At 42.6% G+C, this 25,042-nt stretch overlaps 1 protein-coding gene across 5 annotated transcripts in view; it reads right to left on the bottom strand.

Annotated features, from left to right (window-relative positions):
- The window catches only part of atf7ip (activating transcription factor 7 interacting protein), a 30,594-nt gene extending 20,979 nt beyond the window's left edge, over positions 1 to 9,615 (bottom strand). For 4 of the 5 annotated variants that reach the window (XM_070978196.1, XM_070978222.1, XM_070978212.1 and 1 more), the window contains exon 1: positions 8,997 to 9,615. The gene's annotated coding sequence lies outside the window, so the exon portion shown is untranslated. Of the gene's footprint in view, positions 1 to 8,986 lie in introns of all 5 variants that reach the window. The other variant, XM_070978204.1, reaches the window with a different exon arrangement.
- Positions 9,616 to 25,042: the final 15,427 nt, after the last annotated feature.

Below are 25,042 nucleotides of genomic sequence, written 5' to 3'. Positions count from 1 at the left end.
GGATTGTTACATGGCACTGCGTGTCCCAAATATATAGCATAGACACTAAAGCCTTTTCAGATGAACTCCAAACAATGTCTGTAGAATCAGGTCCGGGCATTGTCCAGAGTGGCACTTTCGGATGCATTCTCACTCAAGGGAAATACTCCATTTGGTTTGGGTGAGTGGTGGCACCTGGGTAGATAATGCATGAGGCGGAGGATGATTCATTCATAATGATAACTTTTTTTGCATTGATATCAGTGCTTCATGTGTTTGGAGCTCCCTGTAATGTCAATGAAACAGTGCAAAGCAATATACAGCCAAGCAAAGAAAAGAGTATAAAGCAGCTACATTCCACACAATATCATCAAGACACTCACTTGCTGTGTAGCAGGATAGCAGTGCATATATGAATTAAGGCTTGAGGAATAGAATCTGCAGTGGAAATGCTATTGCCAAATCACTGCTGATGGACACATTTCTTTTGTTGTACGGTGCCATCACACAACCCAACCCTACTCACTGCCTTTGGGAAATTGGCGGCAATATTACCGCACCACCCGACACAAAGACACACACTGAACTGTAAACAGAAATGTGTGAGCTATCTGCCCTGCTTTTCACATTCGTTTTGAAGTACATCCGGGACTTTAAAATGCATTCAGGCTGAATACGAAGTGAAATCTGCAGATGGTGCCACTGAATACAAAAACAATCAAAAAATGCAAATAGATGTGAACTCGCCTAGGACATGTAAAATGAGGCAAAAACATTTCTTTCTTTCTCAAGAATTTTTCTCATTGACAGAAAATAACTTCACTTGAATATAGCAATGCACCAACACCAGTATCAGGTATCGGGTCCGATACTACTGCTACTCTGATACTACTCTGAGTTGTAACTTCAAGTGAGAGACAACAAGCCTTTTGCATGACTGACAACAAGGAAATTTGCCTGAAGATTAAGTTTACGTTCTTCCCAATGAAACCAATCTTGCTGGTTTATAGAACTCCGATGAAGCAATGCCGCAAATAGCCTACAGTAAGTCAAGAGGGACAGCTGAAAGATGAAATGTAATCTCTCTCCATCCCTCCTGCCGTCATCTTGCGCCACATGCAGGCAGGCAGGAGGACGCTACTTGCTGCAGGATGGTGAGTTTAGTTGTGTGGGGTGTTAGCAAAACAGAACACCTATGGTGTACTTAAAAAGTAAACATGTGGGAAATTTGAGTCTTGATTGATCCCCCTGCTACAGTCAACAAATAGACAGAATTAATCCCAATAACATATTTTTTACTGAATATCAGACAATAAAGGTCTGTGGCTGATCGATCTGGTCATCCCGATTTGAATTTCTCCAATTTGTCCGGGACACTGAAATCTTCCAGGACATTGAACTGGGAGCTGTTTGCTACTATTCAAACTCAGCAGGAACAAAATATAACTCACCAAAACCTTCTTGGTTTGTCTTTCGCTATTCCAACATCATCAACTCTGGTTTGGTAAAAATAACCCTTCATTCACAGAATTGGGAGAGGAGCAAGAGAGGGGTAACATCAGAGAAGCAGGAACACAGTTTGTAGTGCCAGAATACTTTCACAGGATAGGACGACCAGAAAGATTTGAATAAGTTGTGCTTCCCATTAAAACAACGGTAACTACAAGATAACAGAAAATGTTTCTGTGCTTGTAGTGCATTGAGTGCAGCAGCCCAAGGCGCAGCAGTGCTGTGTTTTGTTGTTTTTTTGTGTGCAATTCCATTATACACTGCTCAAAAAAATAAGGGAACACTTAATCATCACAGTGTAACACCAAGTCAGTTAAACTTCAGGGATATCAATCTGTCCATTTAGGAAGCACAAGTGATTGTGACTCAATTATACCTGCTTTGGTACAAATGAAAGTGACAACAGGTGCAATGGAAAGGCAAAAGCAATACAATATCCTTCCTGACTGATTGTTCTCTAGTTTTGAGTTCTGTTTGTGTCCTTGTCACTACTGGTAGCATGAGGAGGTAACTGTGGCCCAGTCAGGTTGCACAGGTAGTCCAGCTCCTCTAGAATGGCACATCCATATGTGTGCCCGCAAGAAGGGTTGCTGTGTTTCCCAGCACAGTCTCAAGAGCATGGAGGAGTTACCAGTATGAGGAGGTACAGGAAGAGCACTGCCAGAGCCCTACAAAATGACCTCCAGCAGGCTACCGATGTTCATGTTGTCAGAAACAGACTCCATGAGGGTGGCATGAGGGCCTTACATGCTCTACTGGGACCTGTGCTCACAGCCCAGCGCTGTGCAGCTTGATTGGCATTTGCCAGAGAACACCAGATTTGGCAGGTCCGCCACTGGCGTATCATCTTCACAAATCAGAGCAGGTTCACATTGAGTACATGTGACAGGCGTCAAAAAGTCTGAAGACGCTGTGGTGAACATTATTCTGCCAGTAACATCACCTCGCTTGACTGTTTTGGGAGTAGGTCAGTGATGGTCTGGGGAGGCATGTCCTTGGAAGGTTGCACAGACCTCCATTTCATAGCCAATGTTACCCTGACTGCTCTTAGGTACCAGGATGAAATCCTCAGAGCGAGTGTCAGACCTTATGCTGGTGCAGTGGGCCCTGGGTTCCTCCTGGTGCAGGACAATGCCCGGCCTCATGTGGCCAGAGTGTGTAGGCAGTTCCTGGATGACGAAGGCATTGATGCCATTGACTGGCCTTCACATTCCCCTGACCTAAATCCAATTGAGCACCTATGCGAAGTTATCAGTGCATCCAATGCCACCAAGCACCACCACAGACTGTCCAGGAGCTCAACAATGCCCTGATCCAGGTCTGGGAGGAGATACCCCAGGACACCATCCATCGATTCATCAGGAGCATTTCCAGACATTGTCAGCGGTGCATACAGGCAAGCAAGGGCCATACACTACTGAGTCACCTGGACCATGCTATACAAACATGCCCTAGGCTTACAACCACTAGTGGTACAGTGGTAGTGGCACCGTGGTAACACTGTCGCCTCACAGTTAGAAGGTCCTGGGGTTCGATTCTCGCTGGGGGCGTGTTTTCCACCATGCCTTCAGTGCCTGCTGCTCGAGGAAAGGGGCCTTTCTGTTTGGAGTTTGCATGTTCTCCCTGTGTTCACTGTGTTCCCTGTGTTCACCTGGGGTATCCTCCATAAAAATACCCCCACTAAAAAAAAAGATCACCACCTGACCAATGGTGACGAAAAGAACTGGGTCCCCGGGCACCGGTCAGATGGCAGCCCACCGCTCCTGGTCTGCCGCAGAGGAAGAACAATCAGGATGGGTTAAAAGCGGAGGAAAAATTTCACCAGTGATTGGCGTGTGTGTGTGCATGTGGGTGTTGCTGCGTGATATAAAAAGGGGATTGTCCCTCTGATTCTTCTTCTTCTTTCAAAACCACCCACCTGGGACAATCTCATCACCTGTCACTGTTCCTACTTCCCAAGTACACAAAGCATGGCCAGAGGGGCCGGACACCACACTCCAACAAACTCAGTGTCCTTGGCATCAGCACCTCCCTCTGCAACTGGACCCTTAACTTCCTGACCAACAGACCCCAGTCACCTTTGCCACCCTGACCCTGAACACCGGCATCCCACAGGGCTGTGTGCTGAGCCCTCTCCTCTACTCCCTCTTCACACACGACTGGGTACCTGTGCATGGCTCCAACTCCATCATCAAGTTTGCAGATGACACCACGGTGATAGGTTCAGCAGCTGGTGATGTGGTGCATCAACAACAACCTGATCCTCAACACCAAGAAGACCAAGGAGCTCATTGTGGACTACAGGAAAACTAAAGGCTCAGTCACATCCCCATTCACATCGACGGTACCAAGGTTGAACGTGTTTCCAGCTTCAAGTTCCTGGACGTCCAAATCTCCAAGGAAAGTGCCTCTACTTTCTGAGGAGACTGAAGAAAGTTAACCTAGCTCGCCAAATCCTAGTTAACTTCTACCGCTGCACCACTGAGAGCATCCTGACCAACTGCATCTCAGTATGGTGTGGCAGCTGCACAGTCTCAGAGCGGAAGGCCCTGCAACAGGTGGTGAAATCCGCCTAGTACATCACTGGTGCCCAGCTAACTGCCATCAAGGACCTCCAGCGCAAGCAATGTCTAAGAAGGGCATGCAGCATCAGCAGAGACAGCTCCCACTCCAACCATGGACTGTTTGCCCCCCTACCATCTGGTACAGGAACAGTTTCTTCCCCAGAGCTATTACCCTGCTAAACTCTGTCCCCCAGCAGCTCCCCCCAAACTCCCACCAAGTGATTGACACTGAAAAGCTGAATCTAATCAAATTCTAATCTAATTAATGACCTGTTCTCCTTCCCTTCTCACAGTGAATCCACCAATACATTTTCTGATCAATTCCAACATTTATTAGAAAGCGAGATCTGCTCTCTATTTTATGATGACAACAACAGAACACATGTATTGAATGACAAGCTGCTAAGAGGGACTCAATGCTGTATATAAAGCAAAAGCTGAACATGTATTAGAAGAGAGGAAGCTGGTATGATTAATGCTGTGGTTGTATGAGGATTTGTTTTATTCTTTTTGCCCTCACACTGTAAAAGGAAAAAAAATTGAGGCGAATAAGAGAATATACATTAATTTTCTTCCTGTACATGTTTTATCTCATGCTGCTGTGGCCTTCATGTTAATTGAAGGGAAATTCAGAGTCACAAAAGTATGATGTCAATATAACACCTGCCTAAATATCTTGAAATGATGATGAAATGACAGCATGGAAAAACCCTAAAACTTCAGGAAAGTAATGGAATAATATATTAATGTGCAGGCCCCAGTAGTGCACTCAAGTACAGGGCTCCACGGGGAACCAGCACAATTTGGTCACAGCCTTTATTACACATATGCAACCATTTGTTGTACATTGACTCTTAGGGAATGTAGCTCTTATTCAAAACACTGTGATTCTTAAAGTACCAGTACTAACACAATTGGGTACAGTACCAGTTTTAACATCAGGGTATTGTGACAGCTTTCTGGAATTGGTACACCGAGCAATGCTACTTCAGACATGTCTCAGACATTTTACTAGTTCCGTCCTGATAAGATCACCACTTAAGATCATGCCAAGAGGCGAGGGATTGTATACTGACGACTGAAGGGATGATTGAGGGCTGTTTTTTCCTTCGCAAACTTACTATCCGAACTACGATGTTAACAAATCATCTCTAGACTCTGTTTCTTGTGACATTCAGCAGGCATCTCTTGACCATGGATCCAAGGAGTGGAACATGATGCTGTGATATTGTCGCACCAAGCACAGACATACAACTATTAAAAGGGAGCCATTGTTTGCACGGAAGAGACATCACTATTAAACACATTTTATAAATAAAATGTTTATAACCTTGAATAAATGCCATATAATTGCTTCTAGACAGGTTGTGTAACATCATTAGGCTCACCTTTGACATCTGGGTAAAACCCATAATATCCCCAAATACAAGACATAACATTTTTCTTTGACACTAGGACTAAATCATCCATGCTGGCATTTTACTGCCGTGTTATGGCCGAACTCCCCACCCACTGCCCCCTGGTTATTGGATTGCCAATCGGCGATCTCAAGTAAACATGATTGGACGATGTGGAAACAGAATGGATAGCCCAACCCTATTGCCATCATATCTTGGGCACCCAGACATGTTAGTGACACATTAAATTGATATCTCACTTAGGTAATGAGATGCATATCACAAAGGGGCTAAATAGGTAATACTGCGCAGAGGACATTGCCTTTAGCACTGAGAATTCAGGCAGTGAGTTGCCATGACTAAGTGAATGGTGTGGACACACTGACACATAATGCACAAGGCAATGCAAGTGGGAGGGGACAAGTGTGTACATGCAAGCCTGAACACGCAGTATATGTGAAACATCTATCCCGTCACCACCTCACTCTAAAACCTTAAACGCTGAAAAACAGTTTATTTCGAACATGATCGAATTGTCAATGTGTTACATGCACAAGCACTAGTGAAGTTCATAAAATTCACAGGATAAAATTAGTGTAAGAGTGGCCCCTTAAAATAGATACACAATTATGTAGGCCTGACTAATTTATTATGGCCAATGTGTGAAATGCAAAATACTTAATTATGGCTTTCTAATTATCTGCATGGCAGGATATGAACGATGAATAACAATCCTGGGGTATTTTGAGAATTGACCAAGATCAAATTTCTTATCACTCTTATCACATTTTCCGCCTGAAGCAAAGAAACTGTAACTGGTTGAAACCAGTTCATATGGACTAGGTATGGTTTGAGAAACTTTGAGAAACAAAAGAGAAATTTTAAGTATGGACCTACACGATTGAAACCTGCTATAACTCCTGTAGTGACTGACACCAACAACGCATGTGAAAATGGTATTATAAAGCAGAACTCTTCATGTATGATGGGATGGGAAAACACATTGCAGATTTTTTTTAAACATTACAAAGGACTCAATTCCATATGTAAATTGAGTTCAAATTTATCTAGTAAAAAAAAAATCAATCATTTAAATATTTGTTACAATACTTGCATTCACATCCATTTGGGGATTGTTTCATTATCGTTCTGTGAGAACTCTGCTAACCATGTTTTTTAACTTGCAAATGATGCACACTTTGAAATTCATGAATACACAACATTACAGAATGAGCCTTAGTACTTATGGTATTCAAAAAGTACAGCTACAGTTTGTTACATATATTGCAAATGCTGTGAAACAGTGAAGCACAGTGAAAAGCTGTCATGTACATGGCATGTTCACCGATTTCCTTAAGTTGGTGCATACATAGTAATATGAAATGGTTGATTTCTTATCCATGGCATGTTTTTGAATCATAAAAGTTATAGAACATCTGGCCAGATAACCATTTGGTTCCTTAGGATTTGCATGCATCACAATTATGCATCTGATTTCACCATAGACATGTATAACTGATCATACAGGGACAAAAATCTTCTGTAGGTAGGTTTTCCTTGGACCTACGGTGGATCATGGACCAACAGCTGAACAGCACTGAATTTGATTTGGCAACAAACCAGTTTAGACCATGACTGAGAAAAGTGCCACCGCTAGGCACATAAACTCCTCTTTTTCTCCAATATGAAGGACATTTGGAGGTCTCAGTTTTAAACTAGAAACAAGCAGAACCTTATTTTTTCCTCATTTTCATTTAAAATAAATCTGAATGTTGCTAGAACTGCAAATTAATGAAGCAGCTGTATGATTAATAGGAAATTCTCTTGAGTTAATTGGGTGAGAGGTAAACAAATTTAGCGTAGCAAAAAATAACTGACTCCTAACATCAACAGGAAAGCTTTTGAAAAATGTAGGTGGAGCCTTTCAAGGCTGGTTCCTCTTCAGCAGAAAAAACAGACTGTGTAATGAATTACAAGTGTACCATGTGAGCACTGCCACTGGGTGAAGTGGGGGAGGTGTATCTAGAAACAGGGCTGTACCATGTTCCCAAAAGGTAAATGCAAAGCAGAAACAGCTGACTTTGTGTGGATTAATTCGACAGATTTGTTTTAAAAAACATCATGAATGTCATAACGCTCCAATTGTGTAGACTGCCAAATTCTCCAATCTGTGGCTGACTTATGGCTCTCAGGTTCACACAGCAAACACTCAACTGGTCACATATCTGTGCATCACTTGATCTAAATAAAAGAGATGAAAATGTATTTCTCTTTTAGAAACTCACAAGACAAGGCAATAGGAAAAACTGCTAAACTCTTGTATTACCATTGACATTAAGCCACACCCACATCCTAGGACAGTGTGGCGCATGGAAAATTACTGGACTGTACCACTTTATACCAAGAGGGGGGGTTTGACTGCACAATGAAGAGAATGCAGCAGTTTCCTCTTCACTACAGTCCATTTTTGTATTCTGTGCTACTGAGGTCCCAATTTAGTGTTTTCAATTTAAGGAGACTCTCTCATGATCTTCACTAAATTATGGAAGTATTTAAAATGAGCCAAAAACTCATTATTGTAGCTCTACCAAGGGCGATAATTAAAGCGGCCAAGCTAATTTATTATCTTTTGACTACCTACAGTACTTATTTTCTCAGGGTAGACAGCTTCTCATCAAAACTGGTCATCCTTTTTGCCCCTTCCGCAAAGTATCAGCTCTGCAGTATAGTACTTGGACTTAAGTGATGTGTACATATATCAAAGACACAATTGAATATTTAAAGTTGCTAAATGGGGAAGTCAATGAATTATAATAAAACTTATTTGATCACTTGTATCAGCATGCCCTCACATCAGAGTGGTGTGAGGGCACCTCATATTTGAAACAACAGAGAACTGGGCCACTTTTTTCTGTTTGTTCTTATGTGTATTGGTATTCACGCGATCTTCAACTAAGTTGCTACTGCTTAGCAATAAGAAAAGTGTCATGCCACAAGATCAGCTATGTGAAAAGATGGGGGAAAAGAGAGAAAAACCCCAAAGGATATGATACTGATATAACAAGGAGTTTTCATAATGTAATATTTAAATTAATATCATTTACAATTAATGTTAATTAGCGATTCAGCAATTTTACAAAAGTAACTTACGCGACTGGAAAATTAGCAATTGCTTTTACGAAGGAAAAGAATTCAGAGGTGTACTCGAGGTGAGTCTTTTTGTTAAAAAAGTTACAATGAATTTTTATTTACATTAAAGGAAAAAAAATATTTTAAAAAATTAATCAGTGCAATACATTATCAGTTAAGCTAGTATGGAAGACAGCGCTAGCTAACGTTACTTTCAGTGACCGCTACAGTCCCAATCTGTACGGCTCACTGTAAAACCTGCTTCCCGTATACCAGACACAAAAATACATACTGTTTGCAATTCATGACCAAGTGCGTGTACTCATAACGCCAAATTCTAAGAAGCATATCATTTGTTTGTGTTAATGGTAAGTAAGTGCTGCTCGGCTAGCATGCTAGCTGCAATACCTCGACTCACCGACTCTTCGCGTCGCCTAGCGATGTTCCCGCGATTTTCGGTCTGTCGCCGGCTGTCTCCTCCTCCTCCAGCCGCTGTCGAATTCTTCCGGACTCTGCTGTGCACAACCGTTGCGGTCAGGATGTGGTATCGTCAGTCCACCGGATTCTACATAAAACGGGGAAACTACAGTGCCAAAACAACTGTGTAGTTGTGTAGTCGCGAACCAAGCCGACCGCTCTCCGCTCTCGCTCGCGAATAGACTCCTCCTCTTCTCGTGCACACAAAAATCCTTATACGTCAGCCGTTGGTGGCGGTTGGTCGACAGACTAGGTCGCGTTGACCAACCTTCGCTGTCTGAACGTTAGCTTTCTTCGGTGTGTTAGTCTCTCCGCTGGCGAAGGTGTTGAAGTCAGTAGCTAAAGCCGGCAAGGTAGGTATGAACAGCTCCAGGACTTACACGAGGGGGTTACACGAGCCTGTTTCAGAGCAGCAGCACCTCGGAGTAGTCAAACTGCAGTGTGGTTGAGACAACCTCACAGAGCCGCCAGTTGGAAGTAGGAGACAACAGGGAGCAGAACATTAGCATGAGAAGAGAGGGGGGTGTGATTTGTCCACCACAGCCAAAGACTGCGGGGCTGAGGGGGAGGGATTATATAGTGGAGGAGGAGTCAGATGAACAACAGTCTGAAAAATTGTCTGTTCACTACAGACAATGGTTTTATTGTATGTTTGCAGGTTATGCATCATAGGTATGTAGGTGTGTTTGAGTTGCCCTGTACATGTGAGTGACCTAGAGTGGTTTGCGTGTCATGTAGTGATTTGAAAAAGTGTTTAAAATGGCACGCATGAGACGAGAAGACGCCCTCGATTATTGGGAGAGCACCAATGCAGCTAGTGTGGCAATCTGGAAAGGTAATTTTCTACAAATAATAGGATTTTTCAAAATGTATTTCTATTTTTTATGTTTTTTTCCACTATGATTTCAGGCCACAGCACAAGGACAGATCTTTTTTCTCTAGCCTCCTAAAAATCACATCCATCACATTAGTGAACAACTTTTGGTCTGTAGTTTTTAGCAGTCTTCTGACATTATACAGCATTATGCAGGTCAGCCATTTTGTTGACTCACTTGTGTATGAAAATGGTAGTTCCCCAAGTGGCCAGCAGAGGGAGATTTGTGTTTATGTTCTAATCACAAGCGTTAAAATATTCCTGTCCTCATGGAAAAACCCTCCCATCTACTGTAATCTGTGTCTTCGGTCGTCCACTTGCAGGTTGAATGTTCATACTCCAAAATCCATGTGATCTGGAGAAGGGGTTGGTAGCTGTGCTCTCCCTTGCCCTGTGCTTTTCTCTCAGTCTCTCATTCGCTCTGGCACACCGGAGAAGGTCTGCAGTGCTAGTCTTAGTGGAAGAAGCCTTGAGGTTAGGCAAGCCTCTGTTGTCATCTCCATGTGAGAACAAATCCAGCCAGGCTTCACTGTAGTGCCTCTGCAATGAGAGTTTCCTTTATGGCAGCTCTTTTTTTTATTGAACTATATGCAGATCACAGGCTCCATTAGGCACCACACAGAGCAAATTGGTAACATGAAACAGCCTGAAGATCAATAATACACCCTAAAGTGTGTTTGGTGTTTCACTTCTCAGAATCGTTAGTAATTGATGAAAAACAAAGAAGTGAACACATCGCAATGGGCAAAGAATTTGTGCAAGGTTTTCCTCACAAAAATGGAATAAATATCCACAATTGAAAAACTCAGATATTTACTTTTTTTATTTGCATTTTTTCATATTGCAAAAACACAACACAGTCTTCTCATTGTAAGTTAATGCACCTGTGGAGCAGATGAATTGTATTACATAAGCTCTTTGTGTTTTTTTAATTTTTGCTTTTATTTAGTAGAGATACACATGAAGAATGTGGAGAGAAGGAGGTGACGGCACTGGTATGCTTTGCTTAGGTTGTTGTTTTTAGGCCTTGGTCTTTTGCATCTGGAAGATGAAAGAAAAGGCGGAATTGAGGAAAAAGTAGAAACTAAATGTAAAGTTTGCCATGCTTAACAGACAGTCAACAGACAGACTCCATAAACCTGGTTCAACATGATGAATCAGCCACTGATGAGGGCATACTATGCTAATGGAGCCAGACACAACAGAAAAGCTACAGTACAAGAGGTAATCAGCCACAGATATTAGACTCTCAGCAGCAGTAAGAAAACCTCACTAAAAAACAGACAGACGGAGTTCCCCACCAGGACAGCTGAGGGCTCAGTCGCTCAAAATAACAAATAGGACAATGATTTCAGGGAATGACAATGACAGCTAATGAAGAGAAACACTTCTATGAATGTTGTCTGGATCTGCTCAAGTAGGGTCAGCACCATCGTCACTGCATAGCTATACAAAAGCTGCTGAGAAGTGAGAGGAGAGCATAGATCTATTACTACAAACAAAAATACCACTGACATTAGCTCTGATTGCTAACATACTTACAGACTGTAAACAGGTTGTTTAGATATAACAGACACAATGTGTGGTTTCATTTACAGGTTTGTCTTTGGCCGTGGCATTTCAATAGTATACCATTGTACAATTCAAAATATAATATCATTTTTTGATTGTCCACATTAAGCAGGCTGTGTGCTCCCCTTTAGTGAATATAGCCTGAAGACTCAAAAACATAGCTAATGGGTAGACTGCTAAAATACTGGTTAGCAAAATGTGTACAGGCAACACACAAGTGTGTTGTTTGAAAGTCAGGGATCTAATGGATATACACAAAAATGGATGTAAATCTCTTCCATCAATGCGCGCAATAAATCACTGATATCAGGAAAAAAAAAATCAGACATGCAATAACAAGCTAGAGAAATACAGTTTGGTAGTTTCCATACCTCAAAACTAGAATTTGTGCAGAATCCATGAATTATCAAAGTGTAACATTTTAACTAGTCACAGTCAGTTAGCTGATGCTTTGTATAAGAATAGCACTTCATAAGGAACTCAGCTGGAATGGAAATATAAAAAATGCCCATATGTCCTTGGTCTAGTGACATCTAGAGGCACTGGTGGGCATTTTATACTGTTTTCTGTGTGATTGTGTGGCTGCAATGACGTTGATGATTGTGTATGTTTATGAATTGTTGCGAGCTGATTTCATGCTGCTTCTCAAAACTGGGTCGTTTGGTTGAGATGTATGTATTATTTTTAGTGTTTTAATATGCTGTCCAGCAGCTTCTTGAGAGCAGACCACTACATTGTGAAAATGAGTTGTACTTGCACTGAAAAACAGCCACTCTCTCCAAGCACATTTCTTCCGAAACACAGCTAGTCTCCAATGTCTGGGCTTCTGTGAAAACATGTTTCAGTTAAAAGAAAACAACATCGAAATGATTTTGTTTTTCTTGCATCCATACCATTACTGGGGTTAAAGTTTGCCCTGGGGGCCTGGGGCTGGCACAGCAGAAAAGGCAATTAGGTAATTAAAATAACGAAGGGTGTCCGCCCTTGGATCACAAACATGCTTGGCTACTTATGTTAGCTGTTTGCATGTTAAATTGAGTTGTCTGTGTAAAGGTACATTTTTTGTCTGAGGCTGGCCCATGGCTCATAAAGTGTAGAAAATGAAGATTCATCCTCTGGGGTGCATGAATCTGTTCAGTGATTTTCATGTCTCTGCTCATTACGTAGTGACTTAGACATAACCCTGTACATGCAAGTACATACACACACAACCACACAATGCAGTTCAAATGCTAATGACCCAGCATCCTGTTAGTTCTGTCTTGGCATGTTCTGTCTAGGTCATGCCAAGACAGCCTGTTCACACTTGCAATCTCTCTTTCATTTTCTGATGTTCTCATCTTGCACTCTGACAATGACAATAAAGTTGAATCTAATCTAATCTGTTAGGACTCTACTCTCTACTCATGCCTTGACTCTGATGCAGGTTTTGTGTAATATTATAATAATAAACATATGGGCAATCTGTAATACCCCACTTTGTGCTGCCTCAGGAAGTGACAAGGCAGCAGTGATAACTTTTGAGTGCAAATTCACAAAAATTGGGTAAAACCTTAGTCATATTTGGTGTCATTCCTTATCTTTTTTTAAACTAAAAAAGCATATCCAATTAATGATCTTCATTTGTGTCATTCTGACTTTTACTTGATTGGTGGCGCTAGAGAAACAAAGGTCATGCACTATTGAAAATGGACTGATTTGTGTGTGCTTGTTAAATTTCATGGCAGTCTCCTCGTATATTCATATTTCATTAAGATTTTTGGGATTATGGTGATGCTTCACAAAAGACAGGGTCACCAAATGTACAATTCATCGCCAAGAGGCCAAACATATCTGGAGGAAATTTCATGTAGTTCTGATTACTTGTTACAAAATAAACAGTTGGTCAATTGGAAATTTAAATGATGACACTAAAAGCAACATCAATGGCTCATCAGAATCATGAGGAGTCATCATCTGGGTACCATGAACATCCTAAATTTTAGGAAAATCTGGCCAGTAGTTGCTGAGGTATCTCTGAACCAAAGTGTTGGACAGACAGGCCGACTGACTTATCAACATCACCATCAGCATCTATCGACATCTACAATGTCAGTGGAGCATAAATATAGTGTAATATCCTGAGTATAATATCTGGTCAATATTGGCATTGTAGGAAAAAAAAAAAAAAAACCTCAATAGCTGTAAAGTCAAACTTCCACATAAACTGTGTACAAAGTTCAATTAAGAATTGAGAAATTTAGAAGGAAAAATAGGTACAACCTCTGCTGGGATATTGTGTAAAACACAAATGCAACAGAAGGTGATAATTTGCTTATACTTAATGTTTAGCCTCATCAACTTCATAGATTTTTCTGAATATATGCTTATTCTGAATTTGATAGCAACAACAAATTTCAAGTAAATTTGGGACAAAAGAAGACCGGGGAAGTTTTGGAATGCTCCAAAAACACCTGCTTGGAACATTCCACAGGGAAACAGGTTAATTGGTAACAGGTGATAGCATCATGAGAAACACATGATTATATGAAAGATATTACTACATTGGCCCAGGAACACTTCGTAAAACCATTGTCGCTAAACACAGTTCATTTGCAAAGTACGTTACATTTTATCTTTGTGCTTTACACAGCACCCAAACGTTTTTGGAATCAAGGTTGTACAAAAATTGATTTTCCCAAAATTCTGGGATTGTAGGTCTTAGTCTTAGTCTCTTGTAAAATTGAGTTATTATAATACTGCCATCATCTGACCAGTAAGTGTGATTTCTGTAAGTAATTGAGGTTTAAACTTTGTCTATCAAATTTGGTTGCTCTATCACTTGCTGTGAAACAGATTGTCACCACCCAGAAAAAGCAACAAAATTACAAAAAAAGGTGCCTGGATCCCAAAACTAGTATCTTTTGTTCTTCGAGTAATGAACTAGGCTGGGACTATAATTGGCCTTGGTCTGTCTGTGTGTTGATGATTTTGCAAAATATCTTGAGAAACCATATCTTGATATCTTTTTGAAGACCTTTGAGAATAATGCATGTCATTTCTCTCTCAGGGCATATTTAGATTATATTGATTGGTATGTACAGGATAGAGTCACAATCATTAACATCTAAAACAATGCAGATTGGATTTTCACAAACCTCAAGGGCAAGTTAACTCACAGAACAAAGATGTATAAATGTAGTTAAGCTGCTGTTTTCTCTGTAATGTACTTTTCTCATGATTAATACATTAAACTATACAAAATAATATGAGATACATGAGATTAGCAATGGAAGGCAGACATTATTCAGATGCGAAATCATGAAATGGTAACCTTAATATTACACTGCTTTAATTTACTCCCACATTGGTACATCAGCTCAGGAGAGTCAGTGCCAGATTGCCGGTGTTGTTTTGTGCCTCGCTTTCCAGCCATCTGTACAAGAACCTGCAACCTGAACTGGAACCTGTCCCTGTCTGCTGGTAAGCTTATGAACAGGGCTGGGCTGAGAAAAGCCCTGGCATTTTTGGCCCAGGCTAGCCCCCCCACAATTAGTTTAATAGAATGTCTACTATACTATTCCTTCAGCACACTACAAAGCTGGTCTGGTGTACTTCCTGGCTCTTGACTGACTTCTGGATGATCAGATTTGTCTGTGGAGTACAGAGCATCCATACTCAAGTGGTCCACAGCTTCCGTTTCTCCCTGTCCCTCTCCTCCACTGCTACCTTGACAACCTGAGTTGACCAGAAAATGTCATAAAAAGAGAGGGAGAGATGATTACAATTAATTGGGTGGGGTATCAACATGATTATAAATTCAGAATTGTTGGAATTCCCAACAAACGTGCAAACAGTAATAACAATAATCGAACAACAATATGATTGCAGTGAACAAATTGTTGTGTATTCAATGAATGCAGGAGCTGAATACAGGATCTTATTTCACTGGATACTAAATAAATATTCAGTTCATACAGATTTGAAGAGTCAAATTTGATTTGATTGTGGCTCTTGCATAAGGTGTTTACACTGTTAATAGGTCACCTTTTTGGTGTATATGTTCAGAGAGGAGTAATAGACCAGTGTATGTGTTAGGGCAATTAAATTAAGGTAGTCCTTCCTCATTTGAGGGTTTGAACTGCAGTTGACCTCTCTCACATGCACAAAAGTGCTCGTGGGCCTACCATGTGAACTTGCAACTGAACTGAACATACTGTAAGGTGGAGAAAGTTCTGGAATAGGCTACATGGAGACATATGTTACCTCTCAGATAGTAATAACAGTAATCCATACCATATACTGTATATCATAATAGTTACCTGAAAATAAACATAGGACAGTTTTGTTGCCTGTTGTTGGAAATGAAAACGATTTTTGTCCCTGTACTAGGCTACATAAGCAGGCATACATTTTTAGCACAGTAGGGCTACAGATGTAACCTATTTTTATCAAGGGAACCATTAGCTTAATAGTTGGAGTAATTTTAGGATACAGTATGGTATGGTACAGTATCCCTCACTGCTTAGCCACTCACTAACATTAGCTAGTTAAAATTAGAAGAGACAGCCAAAGTTGTGACAGCATAAGGGAACTATGCTAGGCTGCAAAAACAATGCCAATTAGCTTATGCAACGCTACATAGCATTGACTTACTGAGTAACTGAGTAAGCACCAGGGCCCGTATTCACAAAGCTTCTTAGAGTCCTCTAAGAGAGCTGCTAACTTAGCATTGAAATTCCTAGCAAGGAATCTTAGCTTAAGTGTGATTCAGGAAGTGTCTGAGAGCAAATCTGCGCAGTGAGGGAACAGAAACTTTTATCTTAGTGAGGAGGTGTGGTTGATCCCGTTGCTAGGTATGACGCAGTCTTCTAAAAGCTGTGATTGGTTGTTACAAAAAGGGAGACAAAAAAAAAAAAATGTGCTCCACATTCAGTAATGAATGGACAGTAAAATCAACTGATCATATAACTTGGACTGTAAGAAATGTGTAATCGTGACATTAATTTTATGTCATGATGAAACTCAACAAAATTAAATTAACTGTGACACAGCAAGATGTTTGAATGTACCTCATTCACATGCCGATTATACTGATTTGCTTATTGTTATGTTTACTGTCCATGCTGGTAATTTTACCACTTAATGTATTAGATATTAATGGTGGACGCAGTCAGCAATTCCTGTGATTGCTGGCGTCCTTATAAAAAGGTTTGATTTGGCAGAATGATCAAAACAATGAACGAAATGGATAAAAAGAGAGCACGAAAAGCAAACTGGACACAAGAGCAGTGCCTGCTGTTGGCACAGCTCGTGGATTAAAATAGAACAGTATTAAGAGGGAAACTGGGACCCGGGATCACAGCCCAAGGGAAGAGGCAGACTTGGGAGCGCAGTGCCCAGCAGATCAATGCGTTGTTCCCTATCCTTTTACGCACAAGCGACGAGTGCGAGAAGCGCTGGTACGTGCTGCAATCCCAAGCGAGAGCGGAGATTGGTTGTGACAGACCCACGTCATCACTGCTACACTGTTGCATTTTACCCGTGGCCTGGTATCGCAGTGTTGTGATGACTTTCATCTCAGGCGTTATTGCGTTACTGCGCTGGGTGGGACAATTAAGCTCATCCCTGATGAAGTCATCCACAAACATTATCCCTGCACGATTGAGCCAGTAGCGTGTTATTAAATCGCTGTCATTTAATGTACGGAGAATATCTCTCCTTCATCTCGGTCTTTCCCCCATCTTGTCTGTTTAGGACACTCTTAGGCTTCTTATAAGTCCTCCTCCTAACAGTTTTTCACCTTAGGAGCTCTCTTAAGACCTAAGACGCTTTTTGAATAACTTTTATCTTACCAAGGGAAAATTCTAAGAATAATCTTAAAATTCAAGGAATTTTAAGATTTTTCTAAGAATGATGTCACTAAGAGCTACTTTTAGCCTTAGGATGCTTTGTGAATATGGGCCCTGGAGTACATTTCGTTCCCACTTTATGATAGTTTTATCATTACGTTATCCAGAGCCCTGGCATGGACTGTGCGAACTGTGCAACCGCACAGGGCCTCGCGCCACTAGGGGGCCTCGCGCCTGCAATCCTGCTGTTTTTTTTATCATTATTTATTTTGATTTTTTAATAAATACTTTAGTTATCTATAATTTTGTCCGTCTCCATCAAGGTCGCATTAACAAAACAAATAAATAAATAAAAAAACAAATCCAACAAATTAAGCGGGTTTTTCATTGTTGCTATGTCATTAGGCCTCGCTGAAGCACGTCTGAGCACGCCCGAATCTCTGGATGCACCAAACCTCTTCGCGGAGATGAGGATACTTCGAGAGATAATCCCAAAGGGAACAACTACAGCACTTAAAACAATTCGATACCTCAAAGGGATTGAAGGAACTTTCCCTAACTGTGAGACTGTGCTCAAGGTCCTATTGACTTTTCCAGTAAAGGGGGCATCGGTCCAGCGAAGCTTTTCAGAGTTGAAACTAATTAAAAACTATTTGCGCACCTCCATGTCACAGGACAGACTGTGTTGGCTTGCCTTGCTATCAGGTAAAAAGGACATTGCATCCAAACTGGATTATAAAGATGTTATTTCTGAGTTTGCGGCCAAGAAGGCAAGGAAAGTGACTCTGACATGACCGGTTTCTGCACAATTTATGCATGATGAGTCCATCTCATTTGTTAGAGTTACAGTGCAGTAAATATGTTGTGTATATTTGTAATGAAAATGAACGTATATTATGAATGAAAAGTGTCCTAATCTACTTCTTTAAAATGTCAAGATGCCGAAAATAAAGTGACTGAGCTGACGATGTAAAGCCACTCCTTGCACAGTTGATTTTGCCCCCTTTGAAATAAATAGCAAAAACTCGTAGCTGAGACTATGTGTACGATTTATACTACTTATAATATATAGATAAGAACGCATTGCAGCGGGATTATGCGTGCAGTAGAATTAGAATAACTGTCAAAGGGCAGGGCCTCGCATTTCAAGTTTACACAGGGCCTCGCACTGCGCCTGAGATGGCCCTGATGTTATCATTGTCATTAATTGAATTTATCATCATTCATCATTGTCATTATGGCATAGCACACACATTTCCTCCCTGCACCCTCCCAGAGTCCCTGTTTTCCTCCACCCCTGCTTATTGTTTCAACATCATTCTCCTCCTGCTCACTCTGTTCCTCAACTTCCCTGCCACATGCCTGCTCTTCTCCCTGATATTGTTGCAGCCCCCAGCAGTAAACGTGTACTGCACAATTTTGCACAATTTTCTGCTTCTAGATTCCCCTTCTTTTATTTTTTCTTCTGCATCTTGAAAATTGAAAAACACAGATGTTTGGCTCTGTGCCATGGCATCTGACATGAGAAATAGAGAGGACAGAGGGGGAGGGGTGGGGTGGCCAAGTAAGAGAGGTGATTGGGACTGCCTTAGAAAATTATAGAAAATTGAACCAATAGAAAATGAACCAATAGACCATTGTCCTTGATTCATGGGCCAGACATTAGCAATGTTTTTTTGTTTTTTTTTTACTTGCCTCCAAGGTGCACTGGCCCACCAGGAAAATGTCCTGTATGCAAGATTACCAGTCCACCACTGCCTTTGAACTTTCAACTTATCAATAAATCCTCAAACTCTTGCTGTCTGCCTGGTCTTTTTTCATTTGGGTCCTTCACCTCTGTGAAACCTTAGTCATATTTGGCCAAAGATGGACCCAGTAGATGAAGCATTTTCTGTCTTGAAACTGCTGCCGTAGTGCCTCCAGTACTGAGTAGAAAGATGCAGCTATGTTGCTGGCACACAAGTTAGTGTGTTGTAAGCTGTGACTGGTGGGGTTGCTGCTATTATTCTAAATTTAACTTTGCCCCTCTGCATCCCTGCCTGCCAGGATGCTCCTCGTTCAGCTAATCTCCTGCCTGTTAGCCTCCAGCCTGCACACCAGTCAACTAACCTCTGGCCTGCTACCCTCCAGCCTGCATCATGGCCTGCTAGTCTCCTTTGTTCTAGCCTCTGCCTGCTGGCCTCAGACCTAGTGTCTCCAACATACCGAATCAGAAGAATCAGAATCAGAAAAAGCTTTATTGCCAAGTACGATTTTACACATACGAGGAATTTGCTTTGGTGAGGTTGGTGCATGACACATCTATTAAAAAGAAGCTATCAGAACAGTAAAAAATATAACAGTAAGTAAATAATATAAAATAAGTAAAATATGTAACAATATTAGAAACTGTAACAGTAAGTAAAAAATCTAATAGTATAAATATATGTGCACAAGTCAGTTTTTCTTTTTTTTTTTCTTTCTTTCTTTTTTTTTTTTTTACAGAGGCACAGTGTCTGTGTTTTTTCGAAAAGGAAGTCCAAGGCTGACGGCAGACAGGAAAAAACTGTTCTTGTGGCGTGAGGTTTTGGTCCTGATGGACCACAGCCTCCTGCCAGAGGGGAGTATCTGAAAGAGTTTATGTCCGGGGTGGGAGGGATCAGCCACAATCTTTCCTGCATGCCTCAGCGTCCTGGAGGTACACAGGGGTATCCCACTTGAGGTCCTGGGAGATGATAGTTCCCAGGAAACGGAAAGACTCCACAGTGTCAATAGTGGAGTCACAGAGGGTGATGGGGGCAGGTGAGGCTGAGTTTTTCCTGAAGTCCACAACCATCTCCACTGTCTTTAGAGCGTTGAGCTCTAGGCTGTTCAGATTGCACCAGGTCGCCAGATGATCAACCTCCCACCTGTAGGCGGACTCATTGCCATCAGAGATGAGTCCGATGAGGGTGGTGTCGTCTGCATACTTCAGGAGCTTGACAGACTGGTGACTGGAGGTGCAGCTGTTGGTGTACAGGGAGAAGAGCAGAGGAGAAAGAACACAGTCCTGAGGGGATCCGGTGCTGATGGTCTTAGCGTCGGAGATGTGTTGCCCCAGCTTCACGCACTGTCACGCACTGGGGGGGGCTTTAAGGTGGGAATTGGCGGAGGCGACTGGAGCTGGAGCTGTTGGGAGGTGTCGTCGTGGGGGATGGTTGCTGGACTGACCCTTTGTCTTTCAAAGTGGCAGTAGAACTCGTTCAGGTCGTTGGCTAGGTGTCGATTGTTGATGGAGTGGGGGGCTGTAGGCTTGTAGTTGGTAATTTGCCTAAGCCCTTTCCAGACAGATGCAGAGTCATTAGCTGAGAAGTGGTGTTGGAGCTTCTCAGAGTACAGTCGTTTAGCCTCTTTCACTGCCTTGCTAAACTTGTACTTTGACTCTTTGAATCTGTCCTTGTCCCCACTCCTGAAGGCCTCTTCCTTTGCCAACCTTAGCTGTCTGAGTTTGGCTGTGAACCAGGGTTTGTCATTGTTGTAACTCACCCTGGTGTGTGATGGAACACAGCAGTCCTCACAGAAGCTGATATAGGATGTCACAGCCTCTGTGTACTCATCCAGACTGTTGGTGGCAGTCCTGAACAGATCCCAGTCAGTAGAGTCGAAACACGCCTGGAGATCCTCCACAGCCTCACTGGTCCACTTCTTTGATGTCCTCACTACAGGTTTGCAGAGCTTTAGTTTCTGCCTGTATGCAGGGATCAGGTGGACCATGACGTGGTCAGAGTGGCGGAGTGCGGCGCGGGTGACGGTGTGATAAGCATCCCTGGCAGTGGTGTAGCAGTGATCCAGAATATTCTCCTCTCTGGCCGGGCATTTAATAAACTGTCTGTATTTAGGGAGTTCGTGGGTGAGGTTACCTTTGTTAAAGTCGGCAAGGACAATAACTAAAGAGTCTGGGTTGGTCCGCTCCACACTCAGACTCTTTACAACCCAGTCTGTTCACCTCAAGCCTGCCTCTCAGTCGGGTCACCTCGGAATTGTTTGACTCTGGCTTGCCTCCCACTCAGCTAGCCTCCAGATCATTAGTCTCCAGCCTGCCTTCCCTGAACTGACTTGCCTGCCAACTACCTCCCCTGAGCCAACTATCCCTCTGCTTGCCTCCCCTGAACCCTACAAGCCTTCAGTGGACCAGGAGCTTTGCTGATATCCAGCAGCCATCGTTTAGAGGGTCTCACTTTGCTATGTTCAGGGCCTTACCACTGTGGAGCCACGAATGGAAGATGTGGTTCCAATGGTTCCAGATACTATTGACTTTCTCAGTTGCCCACTGACACATGGTCTCAGTTACCCAGTACCATGACTGACCATCAGCTGATGCCCAGTCAGCTGTCTCCACTGATGCCCAGCCAGATAATCCAGATCCCTAATCAGCTGTCCCCACTGATGGCGACTACCAGGTCATCCAGATCTTCTGATGGTCATTTCCACTGATGCCTTGCCAGGTCTTCCAGATCTTCAGTTGGCTGTTGCGGTCGATACTCTGCCAGATCTGGAAAAATTTCCAGTGGGCCATCTCTGCCAACGTCCAGGGAAGTCATCACTCTGCTGTTTCAGCGGACACCCAGTTCCCAAACTGTTCATCTGAGGTCTTCTGCATTGCTGCTCTTCAGTCCCCAGGCCACCCATCTCTTTGGTTCCCACTGAACCTGAACACCTAACCATGAAACCTAGAAGCGGTGGCTGCCTACCTGCCCAATTGCTTGAAAGCTTATGAACCAATTCAACTAGTTCAATTTTTCAATAAATCCCCAAACTCTTCCAGTCTAACTGGTCTTGCATTTGAATCCTTTCCATACTGCCTCACACTCACATCTATGACAGTGTTGTCTATACTTATGCCTATGAGAGCTTCTTACCTTCTATGCAAAAGTTTATTTCTGTTTGTTTGTAAAGCAGGAAAATTAGTTAGTAAGTTAGTTAATCAATTAGTTATATGGTTGCATATTTAGTGTAACACTAGTGACATGCTGACATGTTAATGTTTTATGAGACAAGTTTACATGATTTATAAGCCAACAGTTTCCCTGGTAGTTGTGTTAGGCATGAAACAACATGAAGAAACTGGTTCAGCTCCAGTGACCTTGAACTAGGTCCTGCCCAGAGACAGTCCAGCAGTAAAGAGCAACTCTAGAGGAGGAGTGACAGCAACAGAAGGAGGTAGGCAGGACAGTGACAGCCAAAATGGTCAGTGTATTGTGTACTAGGGGAAACTACAGATGTTGGGCAAGAGGTTGGTGGCAAAGGCAGAACCACAGGAAACTGATGAAACCCCACCACAGTAGGTTGCTGCAGGTCAGCAGGATCAGGAGATAGCTGTAGCACTGGCACTGGAGATGTTTGCAGCTCAGGAACTAATGACTGCTGCAGCTCAGCAGTAACAGGGATTTGCTGCAGGACAGCGGATTTGGAGAAAGCTGAACCTCTGGCTTAGTGGATGTCTGTAGCACAGGAACTAGAGACAATTGCAGCTCTGGCCCATGTGATTGCTGCAGCTCCAGCTCAGGAGATTGCTGCAGCACAGGAACTGGGGCTAGCTGCAGTTCTGGCTCAGGAATTGGCTACAGCACAGAAATTGGAGACAGCTACAGCTCTGGCTCAGTTGATGGTAACAGCACAGGATCTGGAGACAGTTGCAGCTCTGGTTCAGTGGATGGCTGTAGTGCAAGAACTGGAGATGGCTGTAGCTCTCACTCAATTGATGGCTGCAGGAACCAGGAGCATGTGTTGGCCAGGCCATCAACTAGGAAGTCACAGATGTTGGTGGGACTCTAGATCAGACAGGGAACTGGCTGGGTTCATGTTAGCTGGCTGGCCAACTAGTTGAAGGCCATCAGTCTGGCTCAGTGGATGAATGAAGCAAATGAACTAGAGACAGTTGCAGCTCTGGCCCAGTGAATTGCTGCTGCTCAGGTGTGACCAGCAGGGACTGCCGACTGGAAACTAGGAGCAGGTGTTGGCCCAGATCCGAAGAAATAACAAAATCAGGTGACAGGACAGGTGAAACAAATCAACAGTTTGGCAGGAGCCTCGAGTGGAAGTAGCAGGAAAATACAGGAAATAAAGCAAAAGGTGACACATGAGGAAAACCTACAACATAAACAGGAAATAACAAAACTAACACCCATAACCATGTCATTTTCCTGTATGCAGTTTTCTGTCAGCTCCTGTCCTGTAAAACCATCTTCCAGTTTCGGTCTAGGAGACAGACACCCTCTCTGCTTTTAAGAAGATTAAAACTTTCCTTCTTGATAAGGCTTACAGTTCGGGCTGGCTCAGGCTTACCTTGGACTAGCCCAGGGTAACCCGTTCCACAAAGGGCTGCTGTGGCAGCAGGTCTTCTTTCCAACCAAGCAGCAGCACACCAGACTTGACTCTTTCAATCAACTGATCTCACTCTTCAGACAGCTGATTGGTCAAACTGTGAGTTCTTGCTTGGTTGGAAAGAAGACCTGCAGCCACAGCGGCCCTTTGTGGAACAGGTTGCCCACCCTTGGACTAGCCCCTAGTTATGCAGTTGTAGGTTTAGACTGCTTGAGGACTTCCCATGATACACTGAGATCCTCTCTCCTCCTGCCCCTCTTAGTATTATTATGTACATTTACTATCATATACCATCATATATTAATATATACAGGAGTTGCTTAAGGCCCCCACTGTGTCATGCAGGGGGTCAGGGGGGTTGTCCATGATTGATGTCAGCTTGGCTAACACCCTCCTCTCACTCACCTGCTCAATAGTGTCCAGAGGACAGTCCAGGACAGAGCCAGCTTTCCTTTCCAGTCTGCGTAGTCTTTTTCTGTCCCTCTCAGAGCTCCCACAGCCCCAGCAGACCAATGTGTAGAAAATTGCAGATGCCACCACAGTATCATAAAATGTTCTTAATAGTGTTCCACATAGACAGACTTTTTCTCTATTAATCCCAATTTGGGAAATTATTTTGTAGCAGCAGCAGCAGTTTAAACATAAGCATAAAATATATACGATAGAGGAATAAGGATGAGTAATGAAAACTAAGAGAAAAAGAAATGTTCTCAAAAAATATAACTAACTAAGCATTTAAACATGGAATACCACCATCTCCTTTGTCTAACTGACTATTATGTTCAGGTTGTTCAGTTGACACCATCTGACAACGTTCATGACCTCCCTGTATTCCAGTTTGTTCCCCTGTGATAAAATCAAATCTTTTGAGAAACAGATTCAGTTCATTTGCCCTTCCTACTGCCATTGATGTCGCCAGAGATGGTTTTCAGGCCTCTCCAGACCTCATCTAGCGCTGTTCCCTTGTAGGAGGTCCTCCAGCTTCCCCCTATAACTGTCTTTCCTTATCTCCATCAGCACTCTCTTCAGCTCAATTTTTCTCCCCAATTTTTCTCTGCAGCTGTAATACCACAGTGTGTAGGAGCTTGCATGCTGCTGCAGCATCGGCCAACATAGCATATCATGGTACACTCCCGGTACTCCCTCTGTAGTCTGGTTAGCACCGTTAGCTCTTCCATCTTATTGGGGAAAGATGTCACATTCCCCATAATAAGGAACAGTATGGATGGTTTATACTGTCTTTTCGCGTCACAGCACTTTTCTCCAGCTTTGCATCCCCTCTTCCTTCTCTTTATTTCTGCTGAGATCTCCAGTCGTTCCACTGGGAGTACCCTTGTGTTGCACAGTGTTAACAACTTTTTCCTGTGT

The sequence above is a fragment of the Chaetodon trifascialis genome, chromosome 2 (genome assembly GCF_039877785.1).
Source record: "Chaetodon trifascialis isolate fChaTrf1 chromosome 2, fChaTrf1.hap1, whole genome shotgun sequence".
Taxonomy (NCBI): Eukaryota; Metazoa; Chordata; class Actinopteri; order Chaetodontiformes; family Chaetodontidae; genus Chaetodon; species Chaetodon trifascialis.
Note: the sequence above shows the minus strand (reverse complement) of the source record. Positions and strands in the feature narration are given on the sequence as shown.